The sequence below is a fragment of the Ovis canadensis genome, chromosome 8 (assembly GCF_042477335.2).
Source record: "Ovis canadensis isolate MfBH-ARS-UI-01 breed Bighorn chromosome 8, ARS-UI_OviCan_v2, whole genome shotgun sequence".
Classification (NCBI taxonomy): domain Eukaryota; kingdom Metazoa; phylum Chordata; class Mammalia; order Artiodactyla; family Bovidae; genus Ovis; species Ovis canadensis.
This window is the reverse complement of record NC_091252.1, coordinates 2005276-2032012: the sequence shown is the minus strand read 5'-3', so window position 1 is coordinate 2032012 and position 26737 is coordinate 2005276.

Genomic DNA, 26737 nt, shown 5'->3' with positions numbered 1-26737 from the left:
TGCACACGTGGTGGGAGTCGATCCTCGGCTTGAACGTCAAGGCAGTGCAGGGAAAACAGGTTCCTCTGGAATGGACTGAAACATCTGGGGGACTCTTGGAATGGTGGCACTAACCTGGAGTTCCTCTCGCCTTACCTGTGGAGAGCGCCTCCTCTTGAGATGCGACGGCAACGCCGGGAATTTTTTCCCTACGAAACAGAGAAAGGATCCCTCATCTCGAACTAGGAGGCGGAAACGGGGCTCACCTGGATGTGTGCGGGACCCCACGTGCTTCCTCTCGAGTGGAGACGGGTATGTCGCGGAACTGCTTGAGTTGCAGCAAGGGTGTGAAGGACCCTTTGGAAGTTCCAGTGGTTAGATGTGATTGGCCTCGAGAAGCCTCAGCGGAAATGGGCCTCATCTCGCCTGGAGGGCAAAACCTCCTGGATTTTCTCGAGTTGCGGCAGGTGCTCTCGACTTACGAAGGGGACCTCAGGGACCCGCTCTGGTGGCCTCAGGAAAGGCCAGTCCCCATGCGAGTTCCTCGGGGGCCTCTCGGGATTCCTCTCCCCTCGATGCCGGGGCCTAAGACTTTGTGTGGAGTCGGGGCCGGATCCTGAGGATTCCTCTCCAGTGCTGACATGGATCTTGGGGTACTTCTGGAGTCTCCCCAGGGGAGTCAGTCCTCGTCTCGAATGCGGGCATGCACTTGCGCTTTCCTCCAGAGCGGTAGCAGCAGTGTCATACAGTCTGCCGCGTGGATCAAAGGATCTATGGTTTTCCCTCGAGTCTTTCCCACGAGGCTTTCCCACGAGGCTTTCCCACAGGGCTGTCCCACGTGCACACGTGGTGGGAGTCGATCCTCGGCTTGAACGTCAAGGCAGTGCAGGGAAAACAGGATCCTCTGGAATGGACTGACACATCTGGGGGACTCTTGGAATGGTGGCACGACCCTGGAGTTCCTCTCGCCTTTCCTGTGGAGAGCGCCTCCTCTTGATATGCGACGGGAACGCCGGGAATTCTTTCCCTACGAAACAGGGAAAGGATCCCTCATCTCGAACAAGGAGGCGGAAACGGGGCTCCCCTGGATGTGTGCGGGACCCACGTGCTTCCTCTCGAGTTTAGACGGGTATGTCGGGGAACTTCTTGAGTTGCAGCAAGGGTGTGAAAGACCCTTTGGAAGTTCCAGTTGTTAGATGTGATTAGCCTCGAGAAGCCTCAGCAGAAATGGGCCTCATCTCGCTTGGAGGGCAAAACCTCCTGGATTTTCTCGAGTTGCGGCAGGTGCTCTCGACTTACGACGGGGACCTCGGGGACCCGCTCTGGTGGCCTCAGGAAAGGCCAGTCCCCATGCGAGTTCCTCGGGGGCCTCTCGGGATTCCTCTCCCGTCGATGCCGGGGCCTAAGACCTTGTGTTGAGTCGGGGTCGGAACCTGAGGATTCCTCTCCAGTGCTGACATGGATCTTGGGGTACTTCTGGAGTCTCCCCAGGGGAGTCAGTCCTCGTCTCGAATGCGGTCATGCACTTGCGCTTTCCTCCAGAGAGGTAGCAGCAGTGTCACGCAGTCCGCCGCGTGGATCAAAGGATCTATGGTTTTCCCTCGAGTCTTTCCCACGAGGCTTTCCCACGACGATTTCCCACAGGGCTGTCCCACGTGCACACGTGGTGGGAGTCGATCCTCGGCTTGAACGTCAAGGCAGTGCAGGGAAAACAGGTTCCTCTGGAATGGACTGACACATCTGGGGGACTCTTGGAATGGTGGCACGACCCTGGAGTTCCTCTCGCCTTTCCTGTGGAGAGCGCCTCGTCTTGAGATGTGACGGGAACGCCGGGAATTCTTTCCCTACGAAACAGGGAAAGGATCCCTCATCTCGAGCTAGGAGGCGGAAACGGGGCTCCCCTGGATGTGTGCGGGACCCCACGTGCTTCCTCTCGAGTGGAGACGGGTATGTCGGGGAACTTCTTGAGTTGCAGCAAGGGTGTGAAGGACCCTTTGGAAGTTACAGTGGTTAGATGTGATTGGCCTCGAGAAGCCTCAGCGGAAATGGGCCTCATCTCGCCTGGAGGGCAAAACCTCCTGGATTTTTTCGAGTTGCAGCAGGTGCTCTCGACTTACGACGGGGACCTCAGGGAACCGCTCTGGTGGCCTCAGGAAAGGCCAGTCCCCATGCGAGTTCCTCGGGGGCCTCTCGGGATTCTTCTCCCGTCGATGCCGGGGCCTAAGACCTTGTGTGGAGTCGGGGCCGGAACCTGAGGATTCCTCTCCAGTGCTGACATGGATCTTGGGGTACTTCTGGAGTCTCCCCAGGGGAGTCAGTCCTCGTCTCGAATGCGGGCATGCACTTGCGCTTTCCTCCAGAGCGGTAGCAGCAGTGTCACGCAGTCCGCCGCGTGGACCAAAGGATCTATGGTTTTCCCTCGAGTCTTTCCCACGAGGCTTTCCCACAGGGCTGTCCCACGTGCACACGTGGTGGGAGTCGATCCTCGGCTTGAACGTCAAGGCAGTGCAGGGAAAACAGGTTCCTCTGGAATGGACTGACACATCTGGGTGACTCTTGGAATGGTGGCATGACCCTGGAGTTCCGCTCGCCTTTCCTGTGGAGAGCGCCTCCTCTTGAGATGCGACGGGAACGCCGGGAATTCTTTCCCTACGAAACAGGGAAAGGATCCCTCATCTCGAGCTTGTAGGGGGAAACGGGGCTCCCCTGGATGTGTGCGGGACACCACGTACTTCCTCTCGAGTGCAGACGGGTATGTCGGGGAACTTCTTGAGTTGCAGCAAGGGTGTGAAGGACCCTTTGGAAGTTCCAGTGGTTAGACGTGATTGGCCTCGAGAAGCCTCAGTGGAAATGGGCCTCATCTCGCCTGGAGGGCAAAACCTCCTGGATTTTCTCGAGTTGCGGCAGGTGCTCTCGACTTACGACGGGGACCTCAGGGACCCGCTCTTGTGGCCTCAGGAAAGGCCAGTCCCCATGCGAGTTCCTCGGGGGCCTCTCGGGATTCCTCTCCCGTCGATGCCGGGGCCTAAGACCTTGTGTGGAGTCGGGGCCGGAACCTGAGGATTCCTCTCCAGTGCTGACATGGATCTTGGGGTACTTCTGGAGTCTCCCCAGGGGAGTCAGTCCTCGTCTCGAATGCGGGCATGCACTTGCGCTTTCCTCCAGAGCGGTAGCAGCAGTGTCACGCAGTCCGCCGCGTGGATCAAAGAATCTATGGTTTTCCCTCGAGTCTTTCCCACGAGGCTTTCCCACGAGGCTTTCCCACAGGGCTGTCCCACGTGCACACGTGGTTGGAGTCGTTCCTCGGCTTGAACGTCAAGGCAGTGCAGGGAAAACAGGTTCCTCTGGAATGGACTGACACATCTGGGGGACTCTTGGAATGGTGGCACGACCCTGGAGTTCCTCTCGCCTTTCCTGTGGAGAGAGCCTCCTCTTGAGATGCGACGGGAACGCCGGGAATTCTTTCCCTACGAAACAGGGAAAGGATCCCTCATCTCGAGCTAGGAGGCGGAAACGGGGCTCCCCTGGATGTGTGCGGGACCCACGTGCTTCCTCTCGAGTGGAGACGGGTATGTCGGGGAACTTCTTGAGTTGCAGCAAGGTTGTGAAGGACCCTTTGGAAGTTCCAGTGGTTAGACGTGATTAGCGTCGAGAAGCCTCAGCGGAAATGGGCCTCATCGCGCCTGGAGGGCAAAACCTCCTGGATATTCTCGAGTTGCGGCAGGTGCTCTCGACTTACGACGGGGACCTCAGGGACCCGCTCTGGTGGCCTCAGGAAAGGCCAGTCCCCATGCGAGTTCCTCGGGGGCCTCTCGGGATTCCTCTCCCGTCGATGCCGGGGCCTAAGACCTTGTGTGGAGTCGGGGCCGGAACCTGAGGATTCCACTCCAGTGCTGACATGGATCTTGGGGTACTTCTGGAGTCTCCCCAGGGGAGTCAGTCCTCGTCTCGAATGCGGGCATGCACTTGCGCTTTCCTCCAGAGCGGTAGCAGCAGTGTCACGCAGACCGCCGCGTGGAACAAAGGATCTATGGTTTTCCCTCGAGTCTTTCCCACGAGGCTTTCCCACGAGGCTTTCCCACAGGGCTGTCCCACGTGCACACGTGGTGGGAGTCGATCCTCGGCTTGAACGTCAAGGCAGTGCAGGGAAAACAGGTTTCTCTGGAATGGACTGACACATCTGGGGGACTCTTGGAATGGTGGCACGACCCTGGAGTTCCTCTCGCCTTTCCTGTGGAGAGCGCCTCCTCTTGAGATGCGACGGGAACGCCGGGAATTCTTTCCCTACGAAACAGGGAAAGGATCCCTCATCTCGAGCTAGGAGGCGGAATCGGGGCTCCCGTGGATGTGTGCGGGACCCCACGTGCTTCCTCTCGAGTGGAGACGGTTATGTCGGGGAACTTCTTGAGTTGCAGCAATGGTGTGAAGGACCCTTTGGAAGTTCCAGTGGTTAGATGTGATTGGCCTCGAGAAGCCTCAGCGGAAATGGGCCTCATCTCGCCTGGAGGGCAAAACCTCCTGGATTTTCTCGAGTTGCGGCAGGTGCTCTCGACTTACGACGGGGACCTCAGGGACCCGCTCTGGTGGCCTCAGGAAAGGCCAGTCCCTATGCGAGTTCCTCGGGGGCCTATCGGGATTCCTCTCCCGTCGATGCCGGGGCCTAAGACCTTGTGTGGAGTCGGGGCCGGAACCTGAGGATTCCTCTCCAGTGCTGACATGGATCTTGGGGTACTTCTGGAGTCTCCCCAGGGGAGTCAGTCCTCGTCTCGAATGCAGGCATGCACTTGCGCTTTCCTCCAGAGCGGTAGCAGCAGTGTCACGCAGTCCGCCGCGTGGATCAAAGGATCTATAGTTTTGCCTCGAGTCTTTCCCACGAGGCTTTCCCACGAGGCTTTCCCACAGGGCTGTCCCACGTGCACACGTGGTGGGAGTCGATCCTCGGCTTGAACGACAAGGCAGTGCAGGGAAAACAGGTTCCTCTGGAATGGACTGACACATCTGGGGGACTCTTGGAATGGTGGCACGACCCTGGAGTTCCTCTCGCCTTTCCTGTGGAGAGCGCCTCCTCTTGAGATGCGACGGGAACGCCGGGAATTCTTTCCCTATGAAACAGGGAAAGGATCCCTCATCTCGAGCTAGGAGGCGGAAACGGGGCTCCCCTGGATGTGTGCGGGACCCACGTGCTTCCTCTCGAGTGGAGACGGGTATGTCGGGGAACTTCTTGAGTTGCAGCAAGGGTGTGAAGGACCCTTTGGAAGTTCCAGTGGTTATACGTGATTAGCCTCGAGAAGCCTCAGCGGAAATGGGCCTCATCGCGCCTGGAGGGCAAAACCTCCTGGATTTTCTCGAGTTGCGGCAGGTGCTCTCGACTTACGACGGGGACCTCAGGGACCCGCTCTGGTGGCCTCAGGAAAGGCCAGTCCCTATGCGAGTTCCTCGGGGGCCTATCGGGATTCCTCTCCCGTCGATGCCGGGGCCTAAGACCTTGTGTGGAGTCGGGGCCGGAACCTGAGGATTCCTCTCCAGTGCTGACATGGATCTTGGGGTACTTCTGGAGTCTCCCCAGGGGAGTCAGTCCTCGTCTCGAATGCAGGCATGCACTTGCGCTTTCCTCCAGAGCGGTAGCAGCAGTGTCACGCAGTCCGCCGCGTGGATCAAAGGATCTATAGTTTTGCCTCGAGTCTTTCCCACGAGGCTTTCCCACGAGGCTTTCCCACAGGGCTGTCCCACGTGCACACGTGGTGGGAGTCGATCCTCGGCTTGAACGACAAGGCAGTGCAGGGAAAACAGGTTCCTCTGGAATGGACTGACACATCTGGGGGACTCTTGGAATGGTGGCACGACCCTGGAGTTCCTCTCGCCTTTCCTGTGGAGAGCGCCTCCTCTTGAGATGCGACGGGAACGCCGGGAATTCTTTCCCTATGAAACAGGGAAAGGATCCCTCATCTCGAGCTAGGAGGCGGAAACGGGGCTCCCCTGGATGTGTGCGGGACCCACGTGCTTCCTCTCGAGTGGAGACGGGTATGTCGGGGAACTTCTTGAGTTGCAGCAAGGGTGTGAAGGACCCTTTGGAAGTTCCAGTGGTTATACGTGATTAGCCTCGAGAAGCCTCAGCGGAAATGGGCCTCATCGCGCCTGGAGGGCAAAACCTCCTGGATTTTCTCGAGTTGCGGCAGGTGCTCTCGACTTACGACGGGGACCTCAGGGACCCGCTCTGGTGGCCTCAGGAAAGGCCAGTCCCCATGCGAGTTCCTCGGGGGCGTCTCGGGATTCCTCTCCCGTCGATGCCGGGGCCTAAGACCTTGTGTGGAGTCGGGGCCGGAACCTGAGGATTCCTCTCCAGTGCTGACATGGATCTTGGGGTACTTCTGGAGTCTCCCCAGGGGAGTCAGTCCTCGTCTCGAATGGGGGCATGCACTTGCGCTTTCCTCCAGAGCGGTAGCAGCAGTGTCACGCAGTCCGCCGCGTGGACCAAAGGATCTATGGTTTTCCCTCGAGTCTTTCCCACGAGGCTTTCCCACGAGGCTTTCCCACAGGGCTGTCCCACGTGCACACGTGGTGGGAGTCGATCCTCGGCTTGAACGTCAAGGCAGTGCAGGGAAAACTGTTTCCTCTGGAATGGACTGACACATCTGGGGGACTCTTGGAATGGTGGCATGACCCTGGAGTTCCTCTCGCCTTTCCTGTGGAGAGCGCCTCCTCTTGAGATGCGACAGGAACGCCGGGAATTCTTTCCCTACGAAACAGGGAAAGGATCCCTCATCTCGAGCTAGGAGGCGGAAACGGGTCTCCCCTGGATGTGTGCGGGACACCACGTGCTTCCTCTCGAGTGGAGACGGGTATGTCGGGGAACTTCTTGAGTTGCAGCAAGGGTGTGAAGGACCCTTTGGAAGTTCCAGTGGTTAGATTTGATTGGCCTCGAGAACCCTCAGCGGAAATGGGCCTCATCTCGCCTGGAGGGCAAAACCTCCTGGATTTTCTCGAGTTGCGGCAGGTGCTCTCGACTTACGACGGGGACCTCAGGGACCCGCTCTGGTGGCCTCAGGAAAGGCCAGTCCCCATGCGTTTTCCTCGGGGGCCTCTCGGGATTCCTCTCCCGTCGATGCCGGGGCCTAAGACCTTGTGTGGAGTCGGGGCCGGAACCTGAGGATTCCTCTCCAGTGCTGACATGGATCTTGGGGTACTTCTGGAGTCTCCCCAGGGGAGTCAGTCCTCGTCTCGGATGCGGGCATGCACTTGCGCTTTCCTCCAGAGCGGTAGCAGCAGTGTCACGCAGTCCGCCGTGTGGACCAAAGGATCTATGGTTTTCCCTCGAGTCTTTCCCACAAGGCTTTCCCACGAGGCTTTCCCACAGGGCTGTCCCACGTGCACACGTGTTGGGAGTCGATCCTCGGCTTGAACGTCAAGGCAGTGCAGGGAAAACAGGTTCCTCTGGAATGGACTGACACATCTGGGGGACTATTGGAATGGTGGCACGACCCTGGAGTTCCTCTCGCCTTTCCTGTGGAGAGCGCCTCCTCTTGAGATGCGACGGGAACGCCGGGAATTCTTTCCCTACGAAACAGGGAAAGGATCCCTCATCTCGAGCTTGGAGGGGGAAACGGGGCTCCCCTGGATGTGTGCGGGACACCACGTACTTCCTCTCGAGTGCAGACGGGTATGTCGGGGAACTTCTTGAGTTGCAGCAAGGGTGTGAAGGACCCTTTGGAAGTTCCAGTGGTTAGACGTGATTGGCCTCGAGAAGCCTCATCGGAAATGGGCCTCATCTCGCCTGGAGGGCAAAACCTCCTGGATTTTATCGAGTTGCGGCAGGTGCTCTCGACTTACGACGGGGACCTCAGGGAACCGCTCTGGTGGCCTCAGGAAAGGCCAGTCCCCATGCGAGTTCCTCGGGGGCCTCTGGGGATTCCTCTCCCGTCGATGCCGGGGCCTAAGACCTTGTGTGGAGTCGGGGCCGGAACCTGAGGATTCCTCTCCAGTGCTGACATGGATCTTGGGGTACTTCTGGAGTCTCCCCAGGGGAGTCAGTCCTCGTCTCGAATGCGGGCATGCACTTGCGCTTTCCTCCAGAGCGGTAGCAGCAGTGTCACGCAGTCCGTCGCGTGGATCAAAGAATGTATGGTTTTCCCTCGAGTCTTTCCCACGAGGCTTTCCCACAGGGCTGTCCCACGTGCACACGTGGCGGGAGTCGATCCTCGGCTTGAACGATAAGGCAGTGCAGGGAAAACAGGTTCCTCTGTAATGGACTGACACATCTGGGGGAGTCTTGGAATGGTGGCACGACCCTGGAGTTCCTCTCGCCTTTCCTGTGGAGAGAGCCTCCTCTTGAGATGCGATGGGAACGCCGGGAATTCTTTCCCTACGAAACAGGGAAAGGATCCCTCATCTCGAGCTAGGAGGCGGAAACGGGGCTCCCCTGGATGTGTGCGGGACCCACGTGCTTCCTCTCGAGTGGAGACGGGTATGTCGGGGAACTTCTTGAGTTGCAGCAAGGTTGTGAAGGACCCTTTGGAAGTTCCAGTGGTTAGACGTGATTAGCGTCGAGAAGCCTCAGCGGAAATGGGCCTCATCGCGCCTGGAGGGCAAAACCTCCTGGATTTTTTCGAGTTGCGGCAGGTGCTCTCGACTTACGACGGGGACCTCAGGGACCCGCTCTGGTGGCCTCAGGAAAGGCCAGTCCCCATGCGAGTTCCTCGGGGGCCTCTCGGGATTCCTCTCCCGTCGATGCCGGGGCCTAAGACCTTGTGTGGAGTCGGGGCCGGAACCTGAGGATTCCTCTCCAGTGCTGACATGGATCTTGGGGTACTTCTGGAGTCTCCCCAGGGGAGTCAGTCCTCGTCTCGAATGCAGGCATGCACTTGCGCTTTCCTCCATAGCGGTAGCAGCAGTGTCACGCAGTCCGCCGCGTGGATCAAAGGATCTATAGTTTTGCCTCGAGTCTTTCCCACGAGGCTTTCCCACGAGGCTTTCCCACAGGGCTGTCCCACGTGCACACGTGGTGGGAGTCGATCCTCAGCTTGAACGACAAGGCAGTGCAGGGAAAACAGGTTCCTCTGGAATGGACTGACACATCTGGGGGACTCTTGGAATGGTGGCACGACCCTGGAGTTCCTCTCGCCTTTCCTGTGGAGAGCGCCTCCTCTTGAGATGCGACGGGAACGCCGGGAATTCTTTCCCTACGAAACAGGGAAAGGATCCCTCATCTCGAGCTAGGAGGCGGAAACGGGGCTCCCCTGGATGTGTGCGGGACCCACGTGCTTCCTCTCGAGTGGAGACGGGTATGTCGGGGAACTTCTTGAGTTGCAGCAAGGGTGTGAAGGACCCTTTGGAAGTTCCAGTGGTTATACGTGATTAGCCTCGAGAAGCCTCAGCGGAAATGGGCCTCATCGCGCCTGGAGGGCAAAACCTCCTGGATTTTCTCGAGTTGCGGCAGGTGCTCTCGACTTACGACGGGGACCTCAGGGACCCGCTCTGGTGGCCTCAGGAAAGGCCAGTCCCCATGCGAGTTCCTCGGGGGCGTCTCGGGATTCCTCTCCCGTCGATGCCGGGGCCTAAGACCTTGTGTGGAGTCGGGGCCGGAACCTGAGGATTCCTCTCCAGTGCTGACATGGATCTTGGGGTACTTCTGGAGTCTCCCCAGGGGAGTCAGTCCTCGTCTCGAATGCGGGCATGCACTTGCGCTTTCCTCCAGAGCGGTAGCAGCAGTGTCACGCAGTCCGCCGCGTGGACCAAAGGATCTATGGTTTTCCCTCGAGTCTTTCCCACGAGGCTTTCCCACGAGGCTTTCCCACAGGGCTGTCCCACGTGCACACGTGGTGGGAGTCGATCCTCGGCTTGAACGTCAAGGCAGTGCAGGGAAAACTGTTTCCTCTGGAATGGACTGACACATCTGGGGGACTCTTGGAATGGTGGCATGACCCTGGAGTTCCTCTCGCCTTTCCTGTGGAGAGCGCCTCCTCTTGAGTTGCGACGGGAACGCCGGGAATTCTTTCCCTACGAAACAGGGAAAGGATCCCTCATCTCTAGCTAGGAGGCGGAAAAGGGTCTCCCCTGGATGTGTGCGGGACACCACGTGCTTCCTCTCGAGTGGAGACGGGTATGTCGGGGAACTTCTTGAGTTGCAGCAAGGGTGTGAAGGACCCTTTGGAAGTTCCAGTGGTTAGATGTGATTGGCCTCGAGAAGCCTCAGCGGAAATGGGCCTCATCTCGCCTGGAGGGCAAAACCTCCTGGATTTTCTCGAGTTGCGGCAGGTGCTCTCGACTTACGACGGGGACCTCAGGGACCCGCTCTGGTGGCCTCAGGAAAGGCCAGTCCCCATGCGTTTTCCTCGGGGGCCTCTCCGGATTCCTCTCCCGTCGATGCCGGGGCCTAAGACCTTGTGTGGAGTCGGGGCCGGAACCTGAGGATTCCTCTCCAGTGCTAACATGGATCTTGGGGTACTTCTGGAGTCTCCCCAGGGGAGTCAGTCCTCGTCTCGGATGCGGGCATGCACTTGCGCTTTCCTCCAGAGCGGTAGCAGCAGTGTCACGCAGTCCGCCGTGTGGACCAAAGGATCTATGGTTTTCCCTCGAGTCTTTCCCACGAGGCTTTCCCACGAGGCTTTCCCACAGGGCTGTCCCACGTGCACACGTGTTGGGAGTCGATCCTCGGCATGAACGTCAAGGCAGTGCAGGGAAAACAGGTTCCTCTGGAATGGACTGACACATCTGGGGGACTATTGGAATGGTGGCACGACCCTGGAGTTCCTCTCGCCTTTCCTGTGGAGAGCGCCTCCTCTTGAGATGCGACGGGAACGCCGGGAATTCTTTCCCTACGAAACAGGGAAAGGATCCCTCATCTCGAGCTTGGAGGGGGAAACGGGGCTCCCCTGGATGTGTGCGGGACACCACGTACTTCCTCTCGAGTGCAGACGGGTATGTCGGGGAACTTCTTGAGTTGCAGCAAGGGTGTGAAGGACCCTTTGGAAGTTCCAGTGGTTAGACGTGATTGGCCTCGAGAAGCCTCAGCGGAAATGGGCCTCATCTCGCCTGGAGGGCAAAACCTCCTGGATTTTATCGAGTTGCGGCAGGTGCTCTCGACTTACGACGGGGACCTCAGGGAACCGCTCTGGTGGCCTCAGGAAAGGCCAGTCCCCATGCGAGTTCCTCGGGGGCCTCTCGGGATTCCTCTCCCGTCGATGCCGGGGCCTAAGACCTTGTGTGGAGTCGGGGCCGGAACCTGAGGATTCCTCTCCAGTGCTGACATGGATCTTGGGGTACTTCTGGAGTCTCCCCAGGGGAGTCAGTCCTCGTCTCGAATGCGGGCATGCACTTGCGCTTTCCTCCAGAGCGGTAGCAGCAGTGTCACGCAGTCCGTCGCGTGGATCAAAGAATGTATGGTTTTCCCTCGAGTCTTTCCCACGAGGCTTTCCCACAGGGCTGTCCCACGTGCACACGTGGCGGGAGTCGATCCTCGGCTTGAACGACAAGGCAGTGCAGGGAAAACAGGTTCCTCTGTAATGGACTGACACATCTGGGGGACTCTTGGTATGGTGGCACGACCCTGGAGTTCCTCTCGCCTTTCCTGTGGAGAGCGTCTCCTCTTGAGATGCGACGGGAACGCCGGGAATTCTTTCCCTACGAAACAGGGAAAGGATCCCTCATCTCGAGCTAGGAGGCGGAAACGGGGCTCCCCTGGATGTGTGCGGGACCCACGTGCTTCCTCTCGAGTGGAGACGTGTATGTCGGGGAACTTCTTGAGTTGCAGCAAGGGTGTGAAGGACCCTTTGGAAGTTCAAGTGGTTAGACGTGATTAGCCTCGAGAAGCCTCAGCGGAAATGGGCCTCATCGCGCCTGGAGGGCAAAACCTCCTGGATTTTCTCGAGTTGCGGCAGGTGCTCTCTACTTACGACGGGGACCTCAGGGACCCGCTCTGGTGGCCTCAGGAAAGGCCAGTCCCCATGCGAGTTCCTCGGGGGCCTCTCGGGATTCCTCTCCCGTCGTTGCCGGGGCCTAAGACCTTGTGTGGAGTCGGGGCCGGAACCTGAGGATTCCTCTCCAGTGCTGACACGGAATTTGGGGTACTTCTGGAGTCTCCCCAGGGGAGTCAGTCCTCGTCTCGGATGCGGGCATGCACTTGCGCTTTCCTCCAGAGCGGTAGCAGCAGTGTCACGCAGTCCGCCGCGTGGATCAAAGGATCTATGGTTTTCCCTCGAGTCTTTCCCACGAGGCTTTCCCTCGAGGCTTTCCCACAGGGCTGTCCCACGTGCACACGTGGTGGGAGTCGATCCTCGGCTTGAACGTCAAGGCAGTGCAGGGAAAACAGGTTCCTCTTGAATGGACTGACACATCTGGGGGACTCTTGGAATGGTGGCACGACCCTGGAGTTCCTCTCGCCTTTCCTGTGGAGAGGGCCTCCTCTTGAGATGCGACGGGAACGCCGGGAATTCTTTCCCTACGAAACAGGGAAAGGATCCCTCATCTCGAGCTAGGAGGCGGAAACGGGGCTCCCCTGAATGTGTGCGGGACCCCACGTGCTTCCTCTCGAGTGGAGACGGGTATGTCGGGGAACTTCTTGAGTTGCAGCAAGGGTGTGAAGGAACCTTTGGAAGGTCCAGTGGTTAGATGTGATTGGCCTCGAGAAGCCTCAGCGGAAATGGGCCTCATCTCGCCTGGAGGGCAAAACCTCCTGGATTTTCTCGAGTTGCGGCAGGTGCTCTCGACTTACGACGGGGACCTCAGGGACCCGCTCTGGTGGCCTCAGGAAAGGCCAGTCCCCATGCGAGTTCCTCGGGGGCCTCTGGGGATTCCTCTCCCGTCGATGCCGGGGCCTAAGACCTTGTGTGGAGTCGGGGCCGGAACCTGAGGATTCCTCTCCAGTGCTGACATGGATCTTGGGGTACTTCTGGAGTCTCCCCAGGGGAGGCAGTCCTCGTCTCGAATGCGGGCATGCACTTGCGCTTTCCTCCAGAGCGGTAGCAGCAGTGTCGCGCAGTCCGCCGCGTGGACCAAAGGATCTATGGTTTTCCCTCGAGTCTTTCCCACGAGGCTTTCCCACGAGGCTTTCCCACAGGGATGTCCCACGTGCACACGTGGTGGGAGTCGATCCTCGGCTTGAACATCAAGGCAGTGCAGGGAAAACAGGTTCCTCTGGAATGGACTGACACATCTGGGTGACTCTTGGAATGGTGGCACGACCCTGGAGTTCCTCTCGCCTTTCCTGTGGAGAGCGCCTCCTCTTGAGATGCGACGGGAACGTCGGGAATTCTTTCCCTACGAAACAGGGAAAGGATCCCTCATCTCGAGCTAGGAGGCGGAAACGGGGCTTCCCTGGATGTGTGCGGGACACCACGTGCTTCCTCTCGAGTGGAGACGGGTATGTCGGGGAACTTCTTGAGTTGCAGCAATGGTGTGAAGGACCCTTTGGAAGTTCCAGTGGTTAGATGTGATTGGCCTTGAGAAGCCTCAGTGGAAATGGGCCTCATCTCGCCTGGAGGGCAAAACCTCCTGGATTTTCTCGAGTTGCGGCAGGTGCTCTCGACTTACGACGGGGACCTCAGGGACCCGCTCTGGTGGCCTCAGGAAAGGCCAGTCCCCATGCGAGTTCCTCGGGGGCCTCTGGGGATTCCTCTCCCGTCGATGCCGGGGCCTAAGACCTTGTGTGGAGTCGGGGCCGGAACCTGAGGATTCCTCTCCAGTGCTGACATGGATCTTGGGGTACTTCTGGAGTCTCCCCAGGGGAGTCAGTCCTCGTCTCGAATGCGGGCATGCACTTGCGCTTTCCTCCAGAGCGGTAGCAGCAGTGTCACGCAGTCCGCCGCGTGGATCAAAGGATCTATGGTTTTCCCTCGAGTCTTTCCCACGAGGCTTTCCCACGAGGCTTTCCCACAGGGCTGTCCCACGTGCACACGTGGTGGGAGTCGATCCTCGGCTTGAACGTCAAGGCAGTGCAGGGAAAACAGGTTCCTCTGGAATGGACTGACACATCTGGGGGACTCTTGGAATGGTGGCACGACCCTGGAGTTCCTCTCGCCTTTCCTGTGGAGAGCGCCTCCTCTTGAGATGCGACGGGAACGCCGGGAATTCTTTCCCTACGAAACAGGGAAAGGATCCCTCATCTCGAGCTAGGAGGCGGAAACGGGGCTCCCCTGGATGTGTGCGGGACCCACGTGCTTCCTCTCGAGTGGAGACGGGTATGTCGGGGAACTTCTTGAGTTGCAGCAAGGGTGTGAAGGACCCTTTGGAAGTTCAAGTGGTTAGACGTGATTAGCCTCGAGAAGCCTCAGCGGAAATGGGCCTCATCGCGCCTGGAGGGCAAAACCTCCTGGATTTTCTCGAGTTGCGGCAGGTGCTCTCGACTTACGACGGGGACCTCAGGGACCCGCTCTGGTGGCCTCAGGAAAGACCAGTCCCCATGCGAGTGCCTCGGGGGCGTCTCGGGATTCCTCTCCCGTCGATGCCGGGGCCTAAGACCTTGTGTGGAGTCGGGGCCGGAACCTGAGGATTCCTCTCCAGTGCTGACACGGATCTTAGGGTACTTCTGGAGTCTCCCCAGGGGAGTCAGTCCTCGTCTCGGATGCGGGCATGCACTTGCGCTTTCCTCCAGTGCGGTAGCAGCAGTGTCACGCAGTCCGCCGCGTGGACCAAAGGATCTATGGTTTTCCCTCGAGTCTTTCCCACGAGGCTTTCCCTCGAGGCTTTCCCACAGGGCTGTCCCACGTGCACACGTGTTGGGAGTCGATCCTCGGCTTGAACGTCAAGGCAGTGCAGGGAAAACAGGTTCCTCTTGAATGGACTGACACATCTGGGGGACTCTTGGAATGGTGGCACGACCCTGGAGTTCCTCTCGCCTTTCCTGTGGAGAGCGCCTCCTCTTGAGATGCGACGGGAACGCCGGGAATTCTTTCCCTACGAAACAGGGAAAGGATCCCTCATCTCGAGCTAGGAGGCGGAAACGGGGCTCCCCTGAATGTGTGCGGGACCCCACGTGCTTCCTCTCGAGTGGAGACGGGTATGTCGGGGAACTTCTTGAGTTGCAGCAAGGGTGTGAAGGACCCTTTGGAAGGTCCAGTGGTTAGATGTGATTGGCCTCGAGAAGCCTCAGCGGAAATGGGCCTCATCTCGCCTGGAGGGCAAAACCTCCTGGATTTTCTCGAGTTGCGGCAGGTGCTCTCGACTTACGACGGGGACCTCAGGGACCCGCTCTGGTGGCCTCAGGAAAGGCCAGTCCCCATGCGAGTTCCTCGGGGACCTCTGGGATTTCCTCTCCCGTCGATGCCGGGGCCTAAGACCTTGTGTGGAGTCGGGGCCGGAACCTAAGGATTCCTCTCCAGTGCTGACATGGATCTTGGGGTACTTCTGGAGTCTCCCCAGGGGAGTCAGTCCTCGTCTCGAATGCGGGCATGCACTTGCGCTTTCCGCCAGAGCGGTAGCAGCAGTGTCACGCAGTCCGACGCGTGGATCAAAGAATCTATGGTTTTCCCTCGAGTCTTTCCCACGAGGCTTTCCCACGAGGCTTTCCCACAGGGCTGTCCCACGTGCACACGTGGTGGGAGTCGATCCTCGGCTTGAACGTCAAGGCAGTGCAGGGAAAACAGGTTCCTCTGGAATGGACTGACACATCTGGGGGACTCTTGGAATGGTGGCACGACCCTGGAGTTCCTCTCGCCTTTCCTGTGGAGAGCGCCTCCTCTTGAGATGTGACGGGAACGCCGGGAATTCTTTCCCTACGAAACAGGGAAAGGATCCCTCTTCTCGAGCTAGGAGGCGGAAACGGGGCTCCCCTGGATGTGTGCGGGACACCACGTGCTTCCTCTCGAGTGGAGACGGGTATGTCGGGGAACTTCTTGAGTTGCAGCAAGGGTGTGAAGGACCCTTTGGAAGTTCCAGTGGTTAGACGTGATTAGCCTCGAGAAGCCTCAGCGGAAAAGGGCCTCATCGCGCCTGGAGGGCAAAACCTCCTGGATTTTCTCGAGTTGCGGCAGGTGCTCTCGACTTACGACGGGGACCTCAGGGACCCGCTCTGGTGGCCTCAGGAAAGGCCAGTCCCCATGCGAGTTCCTCGGGGGCCTCTCGGAATTCCTCTCCCGTCGATGCCGGGGCCTAAGACCTTGTGTGGAGTCGGGGCCGGAACCTGAGGATTCCTCTCCAGTGCTGACATGGATCTTGGGGTACTTCTGGAGTCTCCCCAGGGGAGTCAGTCCTCGTCTCGAATGCGGGCATGCACTTGCGCTTTCCTCCAGAGCGGTAGCAGCAGTGTCACGCAGTCCGCCGCGTGGATCAAAGAATGTATGGTTTTCCCTCGAGTCTTTCCCACGAGGCTTTCCCACAGGGCTGTCCCACGTGCACACGTGGTGGGAGTCGATCCTCGGCTTGAACGTCAAGGCAGTGCAGGGAAAACAGGTTCCTCTGGAATGGACTGACACATCTGGGTGACTCTTGGAATGGTGGCATGACCCTGGAGTTCCTCTCGCCTTTCCTGTGGAGAGCGCCCCCTCTTGAGATGCGACGGGAACGCCGGGAATTCTTTCCCTACGAAACAGGGAAAGGATCCCTCATCTCGAGCTAGGAGGCGGAAACGGGGCTCCCCTGGATGTGTGCGGGACCCCACGTGCTTCCTCTCGAGTGGAGACGGGTATGTCGGGGAACTTCTTGAGTTGCAGCAATGGTGTGAAGGACCCTTTGGAAGTTCCAGTGGTTAGATGTGATTGGCCTCGAGAAGCCTCAGCGGAAATGGGCCTCATCTCGCCTGGAGGGCAAAACCTCCTGGATTTTCTCGAGTTGCGGCAGGTGCTCTCGACTTACGACGGGGACCTCAGGGACCCGCTCTGGTGGCCTCAGGAAAGGCCAGTCCCCATGCGAGTTCCTCGGGGGCCTCTCGGGATTCCTCTCCCGTCGATGCCGGGGCCTAAGACCTTGTGTGGAGTCGGGGCCGGAACCTGAGGATTCCTCTCCAGTGCTGACATGGATCTTGGGGTACTTCTGGAGTCTCCCCAGGGGAGTCAGTCCTCGTCTCGAATGCGGGCATGCACTTGCGCTTTCCTCCAGAGCGGTAGCAGCAGTGTCACGCAGTCCGCCGCGTGGATCAAAGGATCTATGTTTTTCCCTCGAGTCTTTCCCTCGAGGCTTTCCCACGAGGCTTTCCCACAGGGCTGTCCCACGTGCACACGTGGTGGGAGTCGATCCTAGGCTTGAACTTCAAGGCAGGGCAGGGAAAACAGGTTCCTCTGGAATGGACTGACACATCTGGGGGACTCTTGGAATGGTGGCACGACCCTGGAGTTCCTCTCGCCTTTCCTGTGGAGAGCGCCTCCTCTTGAGATGCGACGGGAACGCCGGGAATTCTTTCCCTACGAAACAGGGAAAGGATCCCTCATCTCGAGCTAGGAGGCGGAAACGGGGCTCCCCTGGATGTGTGCGGGACACCACGTGCTTCCTCTCGAGTGGAGACGGGTATGTCGGGGAACTTCTTGAGTTGCAGCAAGGGTGTGAAGGACCCTTTGGAAGTTCCAGTGGTTAGATGTGATTGGCCTTGAGAAGCCTCAGCGGAAATGGGCCTCATCTCGCCTGGAGGGCAAAACCTCCTGGATTTTCTCGAGTTGCGGCAGGTGCTCTCGACTTACGATGGGGACCTCAGGGACCCGCTCTGGTGGCCTCAGGAAAGGCCAGTCCCCATGCGAGTTCCTCGGGGGCCTCTCGGGATTCCTCTCCCGTCGATGCCGGGGCCTAAGACCTTGTGTGGAGTCGGGGCCGGAACCTGAGGATTCCTCTCCAGTGCTGACATGGATCTTGGGGTACTTCTGGAGTCTCCCCAGGGGAGTCAGTCCTCGTCTCGAATGCGGGCATGCACTTGCGCTTTCCTCCAGAGCGGTAGCAGCAGTGTCACGCAGTCCGCCGCGTGGATCAAAGGATCTATGGTTTTCCCTCGAGTCTTTCCCACGAGGCTTTCCCACGAGGCTTTCCCACAGGGCTGTCCCACGTGCACACGTGGTGGGAGTCGATCCTCGGCTTGAACGTCAAGGCAGTGCAGGGAAAACAGGTTCCTCTGGAATGGACTGACACATCTGGGGGACTCTTGGAATGGTGGCACAACCCTGGAGTTCCTCTCGCCTTTCCTGTGGAGAGCGCCTCCTCTTGAGATGCGACGGGAACGCCGGGAATTCTTTCCCTACGAAACAGGGAAAGGATCCCTCATCTCGAGCTAGGAGGCGGAAACGGGGCTCCCCTGGATGTGTGCGGGACCCCACGTGCTTCCTCTCGAGTGGAGACGGGTATGTCGGGGAACTTCTTAAGTTGCAGCAAGGGTGTGAAGGACCCTTTGGAAGTTCCAGTGGTTAGATGTGATTGGCCTCGAGAAGCCTCAGCGGAAATGGGCCTCATCTCGCCTGGAGGGCAAAACCTCCTGGATTTTCTCGAGTTGCGGCAGGTGCTCTCGACTTACGACGGGGACCTCAGGGACCCACTCTCGTGGCCTCAGGAAAGGCCAGTCCCCATGCGAGTTCCTCGGGGGCCTCTCGGGATTCCTCTCCCGTCGATGCCGGGGCCAAAGTCCTTGTGTGGAGTAGGGGCCGGAACCTGAGGATTCCTCTCCAGTGCTGACATGGATCTTAGGGTACTTCTGGAGTCTCCCCAGGGGAGTCAGTTCTCGTCTCGAATGCGGGCATGCACTTGCGCTTTCCTCCAGAGTGGTAGCAGCAGTGTCACGCAGTCCGCCGCGTGGATCAAAGGATCTATGGTTTTCCCTCGAGTCTTTCCCACGAGGCTTTCCCACGAGCCTTTCCCACAGGGCTGTCCCACGTGCACACGTGGTGGGAGTCGATCCTCGGCTTGAACGTCAAGGCAGTGCAGGGAAAACAGGTTCCTCTGGAATGGACTGACACATCTGGGGGACTCTTGGAATGGTGGCATGACCCTGGAGTTCCTCTCGCCTTTCCTGTGGAGAGCGCCTCCTCTTGAGATGCGACGGGAACGCCGGGAATTCTTTCCCTACGAAACAGGGAAAGGATCCCTCATCTCTAGCTAGGAGGCGGAAACGGGGCTCCCCTGGATGTGTGCGGGACACCACGTGCTTCCTCTCGAGTGCAGACTGGTATGTCGGGGAACTTCTTGAGTTGCAGCAAGGGTGTGAAGGACCCTTTGAAAGTTCCAGTGGTTAGATGTGATTGGCCTCGAGAAGCCTCAGCGGAAATGGGCCTCATCTCGCCTGGAGGGCAAAACCTCCTGGATTTTCTCGAGTTGCGGCAGGTGATCTCGACTTACGACGGGGACCTCAGGGACCCGCTCTGGTGGCCTCAGGAAAGGCCAGTCCCCATGCGAGTTCCTCGGGGGCCTCTCGGGATTCCTCTCCCGTCGATGCCGGGGCCTAAGTCCTTGTGTGGAGTCGGGGCCGGAACCTGAGAATTCCTCTCCAGTGCTGACATGGATCTTGGGGTACTTCTGGAGTCTCCCCAGGGGCGTCAGTCCTCGTCTCGAATGCGGGCATGCACTTGCGCTTTCCTCCAGAGTGGTAGCAGCAGTGTCACGCAGTCCGCCGCGTGGATCAAAGGATCTATGGTTTTCCCTCGAGTCTTTCCCACGAGGCTTTCCCACGAGGCTTTCCCACAGGGCTGTCCCACGTGCACACGTGGTGTGAGTCGATCCTCGGGTTGAACGTCAAGGCAGTGCAGGGAAAACAGGTTCCTCTGGAATGGACTGACACATCTGGGGGACTCTTGGAATTGTGGCATGACCCTGGAGTTCCTCTCGCCTTTCCTGTGGAGAGCGCCTCCTCTTGAGATGCGACGGGAACTCCGGGAATTCATTCCCTACGAAACAGGGAAAGGATCCCTCATCTCGAGCTAGGAGGCGGAAACGGATCTCCCCTGGATGTGTGCGGGACACCACGTGCTTCCTCTCGAGTGCAGACTGGTATGTCGGGGAACTTCTTGAGTTGCAGCAAGGGTGTGAAGGACCCTTTGAAAGTTCCAGTGGTTAGATGTGATTGGCCTCGAGAAGCCTCAGCGGAAATGGGCCTCATCTCGCCTGGAGGGCAAAACCTCCTGGATTTTCTCGAGTTGCGGCAGGTGCTCTCGACTTACGACGGGGACCTCAGGGACCCGCTCTGGTGGCCTCAGGAAAGGCCAGTCCCCATGCGAGTTCCTCGGGGGCCTCTCGGCATTCCTCTCCCGTCGATGCCGGGGCCTAAGACCTTGTGTGGACTCGGGGCCGGAACCTGAGGATTCCTCTCCAGTGCTGACATGGATCTTGGGGTACTTCTGGAGTCTCCCCAGGGGAGTCAGTCCTCGTCTCGAATGCGGGCATGCACTTCCGTTTTCCTCCAGAGCGGTAGCAGCAGTGTCACGCAGTCCACCGCGTGGATCAAAGGATCTATGGTTTTCCCTCGAGTCTTTCCCACGAGGCTTTCCCACGAGGCTTTCCCACAGGGCTGTCCCACGTGCACACGTGGTGGGAGTCGATCCTCGGCTTGAACGTCAAGGCAGTGCAGGGAAAACAGGTTCCTCTGGAATGGACTGACACATCTGGGGGACTCTTGGAATGGTGGCACGACCCTGGAGTTCCTCTCGCCTTTCCTGTGGAGAGCGCCTCCTCTTGAGATGCGACGGGAACGCCGGGAATTCTTTCCCTACGAAACAGGGAAAGGATCCCTCATCTCGAGCTAGGAGGCTGAAACGGGGCTCCCCTGGATGTGTGCGGGACCCCACGTGCTTCCTCTCGAGTGGAGACGGGTATGTCGGGGAACTTCTTGAGTTGCAGCAAGGGTGTGAAGCACCCTTTGGAAGTTCCAGTGGTTAGACGTGATTAGCCTCGAGAAGCCTCAGCGGAAATGGGCCTCATCTCGCCTGGAGGGCAAAACCTCCTGGATTTCCTCGAGTTGCGGCAGGTGCTCTCGACTTACGACGGGGACCTCAGGGACCCGCTCTGGTGGCCTCAGGAAAGGCCAGTCCCCATGCGAGTTCCTCGGGGGCCTCTCGGGATTCCTCTCCCGTCGATGCCGGGGCCTAAGACCTTGTGTGGAGTCGGGGCCGGAACCTGAGGATTCCTCTCCAGTGCTGACATGGATCTTGGGGTACTTCTGGAGTCTCCCCAGGGGAGTCAGTCCTCGTCTCGAATGCGGGCATGCACTTGCGCTTTCCTCCAGAGCGGTAGCAGCAGTGTCACGCAGTCCGCCGCGTGGATCAAAGGATCTATGGTTTTCCCTCGAGTCTTTCCCACGAGGCTTTCCCACGAGGCTTTCCCACAGGGCTGTCCCACGTGCACACGTTGTGGGAGTCGATCCTCGGCTTGAACGTCAAGGCAGTGCAGGGAATACAGGTTCCTCTGGAATGGACTGACACATCTGGGGGACTCTTGGAATGGTGGCACGACCCTGGAGTTCCTCTCGCCTTTCCTGTGGAGAGCGCCTCCTCTTGAGATGCGACGGGAACGCCGGGAATTCTTTCCCTACGAAACAGGGAAAGGATCCCTCATCTCGAGCTAGGAGGCGGAAACGGGGCTCCCCTGGATGTGTGCGGAACCCCACGTGCTTCCTCTCGAGTGGAGACGGGTATGTCGGGGAACTTCTTGAGTTGCAGCAAGGGTGTGAAGGACCCTTTGTAAGTTCCAGTGGTTAGACGTGATTAGCCTCGAGAAGCCTCAGGGGAAATGGGCCTCATCTCGCCTGGAGGGCAAAACCTCCTGGATTTTCTCGAGTTGCGTCAGGTGCTCTCGACTTACGACGGGGACCTCAGGGACCCGCTCTGGTGGCCTCAGGAAAGGCCAGTCCCCATGCGAGTTCCTCGGGGGCCTCTCGGGATTCCACTCCCGTCGATGCCGGGGCCTAAGACCTTGTGTGGAGTCGGGGCCCGAACCTGAGGATTCCTCTCCAGTGCTGACATGGATCTTGGGGTACTTCTGGAGTCTCCCCAGGGGAGTCAGTCCTCGTCTCGAATGCGGGCATGCACTTCCGTTTTCCTCCAGAGCGGTAGCAGCAGTGTCACGCAGTCCACCGCGTGGATCAAAGGATCTATGGTTTTCCCTCGAGTCTTTCCCACGAGGCTTTCCCTCGAGGCTTTCCCACAGGGCTGTCCCACGTGCACACGTGGTGGGAGTCGATCCTCGGCTTGAACGTCAAGGCAGTGCAGGGAAAACAGGTTCCTCTGGAATGGACTGACACATCTGGGGGACTCTTGGAATGGTGGCACGACCCTGGAGTTCCTCTCGCCTTTCCTGTGGAGAGCGCCTCCTCTTGAGATGCGACGGGAACGCCGGGAATTCTTTCCCTACGAAACAGGGAAAGGATCCCTCATCTCGAGCTAGGAGGCTGAAACGGGGCTCCCCTGGATGTGTGCGGGACCCCACGTGCTTCCTCTCGAGTGGAGACGGGTATGTCGGGGAACTTCTTGAGTTGCAGCAAGGGTGTGAAGCACCCTTTGGAAGTTCCAGTGGTTAGACGTGATTAGCCTCGAGAAGCCTCAGCGGAAATGGGCCTCATCTCGCCTGGAGGGCAAAACCTCCTGGATTTCCTCGAGTTGCGGCAGGTGCTCTCGACTTACGACGGGGACCTCAGGGACCCGCTCTGGTGGCCTCAGGAAAGGCCAGTCCCCATGCGAGTTCCTCGGGGGCCTCTCGGGATTCCTCTCCCGTCGATGCCGGGGCCTAAGACCTTGTGTGGAGTCGGGGCCGGAACCTGAGGATTCCTCTCCAGTGCTGACATGGATCTTGGGGTACTTCTGGAGTCTCCCCAGGGGAGTCAGTCCTCGTCTCGAATGCGGGCATGCACTTGCGCTTTCCTCCAGAGCGGTAGCAGCAGTGTCACGCAGTCCGCCGCGTGGATCAAAGGATCTATGGTTTTCCCTCGAGTCTTTCCCACGAGGCTTTCCCACGAGGCTTTCCCACAGGGCTGTCCCACGTGCACACGTTGTGGGAGTCGATCCTCGGCTTGAACGTCAAGGCAGTGCAGGGAATACAGGTTCCTCTGGAATGGACTGACACATCTGGGGGACTCTTGGAATGGTGGCACGACCCTGGAGTTCCTCTCGCCTTTCCTGTGGAGAGCGCCTCCTCTTGAGATGCGACGGGAACGCCGGGAATTCTTTCCCTACGAAACAGGGAAAGGATCCCTCATCTCGAGCTAGGAGGCGGAAACGGGGCTCCCCTGGATGTGTGCGGAACCCCACGTGCTTCCTCTCGAGTGGAGACGGGTATGTCGGGGAACTTCTTGAGTTGCAGCAAGGGTGTGAAGGACCCTTTGTAAGTTCCAGTGGTTAGACGTGATTAGCCTCGAGAAGCCTCAGCGGAAATGGGCCTCATCTCGCCTGGAGGGCAAAACCTCCTGGATTTTCTCGAGTAGCGTCAGGTGCTCTCGACTTACGACGGGGACCTCAGGGACCCGCTCTGGTGGCCTCAGGAAAGGCCAGTCCCCATGCGAGTTCCTCGGGGGCCTCTCGGGATTCCACTCCCGTCGATGCCGGGGCCTAAGACCTTGTGTGGAGTCGGGGCCCGAACCTGAGGATTCCTCTCCAGTGCTGACATGGATCTTGGGGTACTTCTGGAGTCTCCCCAGGGGAGTCAGTCCTCGTCTCGAATGCGGGCATGCACTTGCGCTTTCCTCCAGAGCGGTAGCAGCAGTGTCACGCAGTCCGCCGCGTGGATCAAAGGATCTATGGTTTTCCCTCGAGTCTTTCCCACGAGGCTTTCCCACGAGGCTTTCCCACAGGGCTGTCCCACGTGCACACGTGGTGGGAGTCGATCCTCGGCTTGAACGTCAAGGCAGTGCAGGGAAAACAGGTTCCTCTGGAATGGACTGACACATCTGGGGGACTCTTGGAATGGTGGCACGACCCTGGAGTTCCTCTCGCCTTTCCTGTGGAGAGCGCCTCCTCTTGAGATGCGACGGGAACGCCGGGAATTCTTTCCCTACGAAACAGGGAAAGGATCCCTCATCTCGAGCTAGGAGGCGGAAACGGGGCTCCCCTGGATGTGTGCGGGACCCCACGTGCTTCCTCTCGAGTGGAGACGGGTATGTCGGGGAACTTCTTGAGTTGCAGCAAGGGTGTGAAGGACCCTTTGGAAGTTCCAGTGGTTAGACGTGATTAGCCTCGAGAAGCCTCAGCGGAAATGGGCCTCATCTCGCCTGGAGGGCAAAACCTCCTGGATTTTCTCGAGTTGCGGCAGGTGATCTCGACTTACGACGGGGACCTCAGGGACCCGCTCTGGTGGCCTCAGGAAAGGCCAGTCCCCATGCGAGTTCCTCGGGGGCCTCTCGGGATTCCTCTCCCGTCGATGCCGGGGCCTAAGTCCTTGTGTGGAGTCGGGGCCGGAACCTGAGAATTCCTCTCCAGTGCTGACATGGATCTTGGGGTACTTCTGGAGTCTCCCCAGGGGCGTCAGTCCTCGTCTCGAATGCGGGCATGCACTTGCGCTTTCCTCCAGAGTGGTAGCAGCAGTGTCACGCAGTCCGCCGCGTGGATCAAAGGATCTATGGTTTTCCCTCGAGTCTTTCCCACGAGGCTTTCCCACGAGGCTTTCCCACAGGGCTGTCCCACGTGCACACGTGGTGTGAGTCGATCCTCGGGTTGAACGTCAAGGCAGTGCAGGGAAAACAGGTTCCTCTGGAATGGACTGACACATCTGGGGGACTCTTGGAATTGTGGCATGACCCTGGAGTTCCTCTCGCCTTTCCTGTGGAGAGCGCCTCCTCTTGAGATGCGACGGGAACTCCGGGAATTCATTCCCTACGAAACAGGGAAAGGATCCCTCATCTCGAGCTAGGAGGCGGAAACGGATCTCCCCTGGATGTGTGCGGGACACCACGTGCTTCCTCTCGAGTGCAGACTGGTATGTCGGGGAACTTCTTGAGTTGCAGCAAGGGTGTGAAGGACCCTTTGAAAGTTCCAGTGGTTAGATGTGATTGGCCTCGAGAAGCCTCAGCGGAAATGGGCCTCATCTCGCCTGGAGGGCAAAACCTCCTGGATTTTCTCGAGTTGCGGCAGGTGCTCTCGACTTACGACGGGGACCTCAGGGACCCGCTCTGGTGGCCTCAGGAAAGGCCAGTCCCCATGCGAGTTCCTCGGGGGCCTCTCGGCATTCCTCTCCCGTCGATGCCGGGGCCTAAGACCTTGTGTGGACTCGGGGCCGGAACCTGAGGATTCCTCTCCAGTGCTGACATGGATCTTGGGGTACTTCTGGAGTCTCCCCAGGGGAGTCAGTCCTCGTCTCGAATGCGGGCATGCACTTCCGTTTTCCTCCAGAGCGGTAGCAGCAGTGTCACGCAGTCCACCGCGTGGATCAAAGGATCTATGGTTTTCCCTCGAGTCTTTCCCACGAGGCTTTCCCACGAGGCTTTCCCACAGGGCTGTCCCACGGGCACACGTGGTGGGAGTCGATCCTCGGCTTGAACGTCAAGGCAGTGCAGGGAAAACAGGTTCCTCTGGAATGGACTGACACATCTGGGGGACTCTTGGAATGGTGGCACGACCCTGGAGTTCCTCTCGCCTTTCCTGTGGAGAGCGCCTCCTCTTGAGATGCGACGGGAACGCCGGGAATTCTTTCCCTACGAAACAGGGAAAGGATCCCTCATCTCGAGCTAGGAGGCTGAAACGGGGCTCCCCTGGATGTGTGCGGGACCCCACGTGCTTCCTCTCGAGTGGAGACGGGTATGTCGGGGAACTTCTTGAGTTGCAGCAAGGGTGTGAAGCACCCTTTGGAAGTTCCAGTGGTTAGACGTGATTAGCCTCGAGAAGCCTCAGCGGAAATGGGCCTCATCTCGCCTGGAGGGCAAAACCTCCTGGATTTCCTCGAGTTGCGGCAGGTGCTCTCGACTTACGACGGGGACCTCAGGGACCCGCTCTGGTGGCCTCAGGAAAGGCCAGTCCCCATGCGAGTTCCTCGGGGGCCTCTCGGGATTCCTCTCCCGTCGATGCCGGGGCCTAAGACCTTGTGTGGAGTCGGGGCCGGAACCTGAGGATTCCTCTCCAGTGCTGACATGGATCTTGGGGTACTTCTGGAGTCTCCCCAGGGGAGTCAGTCCTCGTCTCGAATGCGGGCATGCACTTGCGCTTTCCTCCAGAGCGGTAGCAGCAGTGTCACGCAGTCCGCCGCGTGGATCAAAGGATCTATGGTTTTCCCTCGAGTCTTTCCCACGAGGCTTTCCCACGAGGCTTTCCCACAGGGCTGTCCCACGTGCACACGTTGTGGGAGTCGATCCTCGGCTTGAACGTCAAGGCAGTGCAGGGAATACAGGTTCCTCTGGAATGGACTGACACATCTGGGGGACTCTTGGAATGGTGGCACGACCCTGGAGTTCCTCTCGCCTTTCCTGTGGAGAGCGCCTCCTCTTGAGATGCGACGGGAACGCCGGGAATTCTTTCCCTACGAAACAGGGAAAGGATCCCTCATCTCGAGCTAGGAGGCGGAAACGGGGCTCCCCTGGATGTGTGCGGAACCCCACGTGCTTCCTCTCGAGTGGAGACGGGTATGTCGGGGAACTTCTTGAGTTGCAGCAAGGGTGTGAAGGACCCTTTGTAAGTTCCAGTGGTTAGACGTGATTAGCCTCGAGAAGCCTCAGGGGAAATGGGCCTCATCTCGCCTGGAGGGCAAAACCTCCTGGATTTTCTCGAGTTGCGTCAGGTGCTCTCGACTTACGACGGGGACCTCAGGGACCCGCTCTGGTGGCCTCAGGAAAGGCCAGTCCCCATGCGAGTTCCTCGGGGGCCTCTCGGGATTCCACTCCCGTCGATGCCGGGGCCTAAGACCTTGTGTGGAGTCGGGGCCCGAACCTGAGGATTCCTCTCCAGTGCTGACA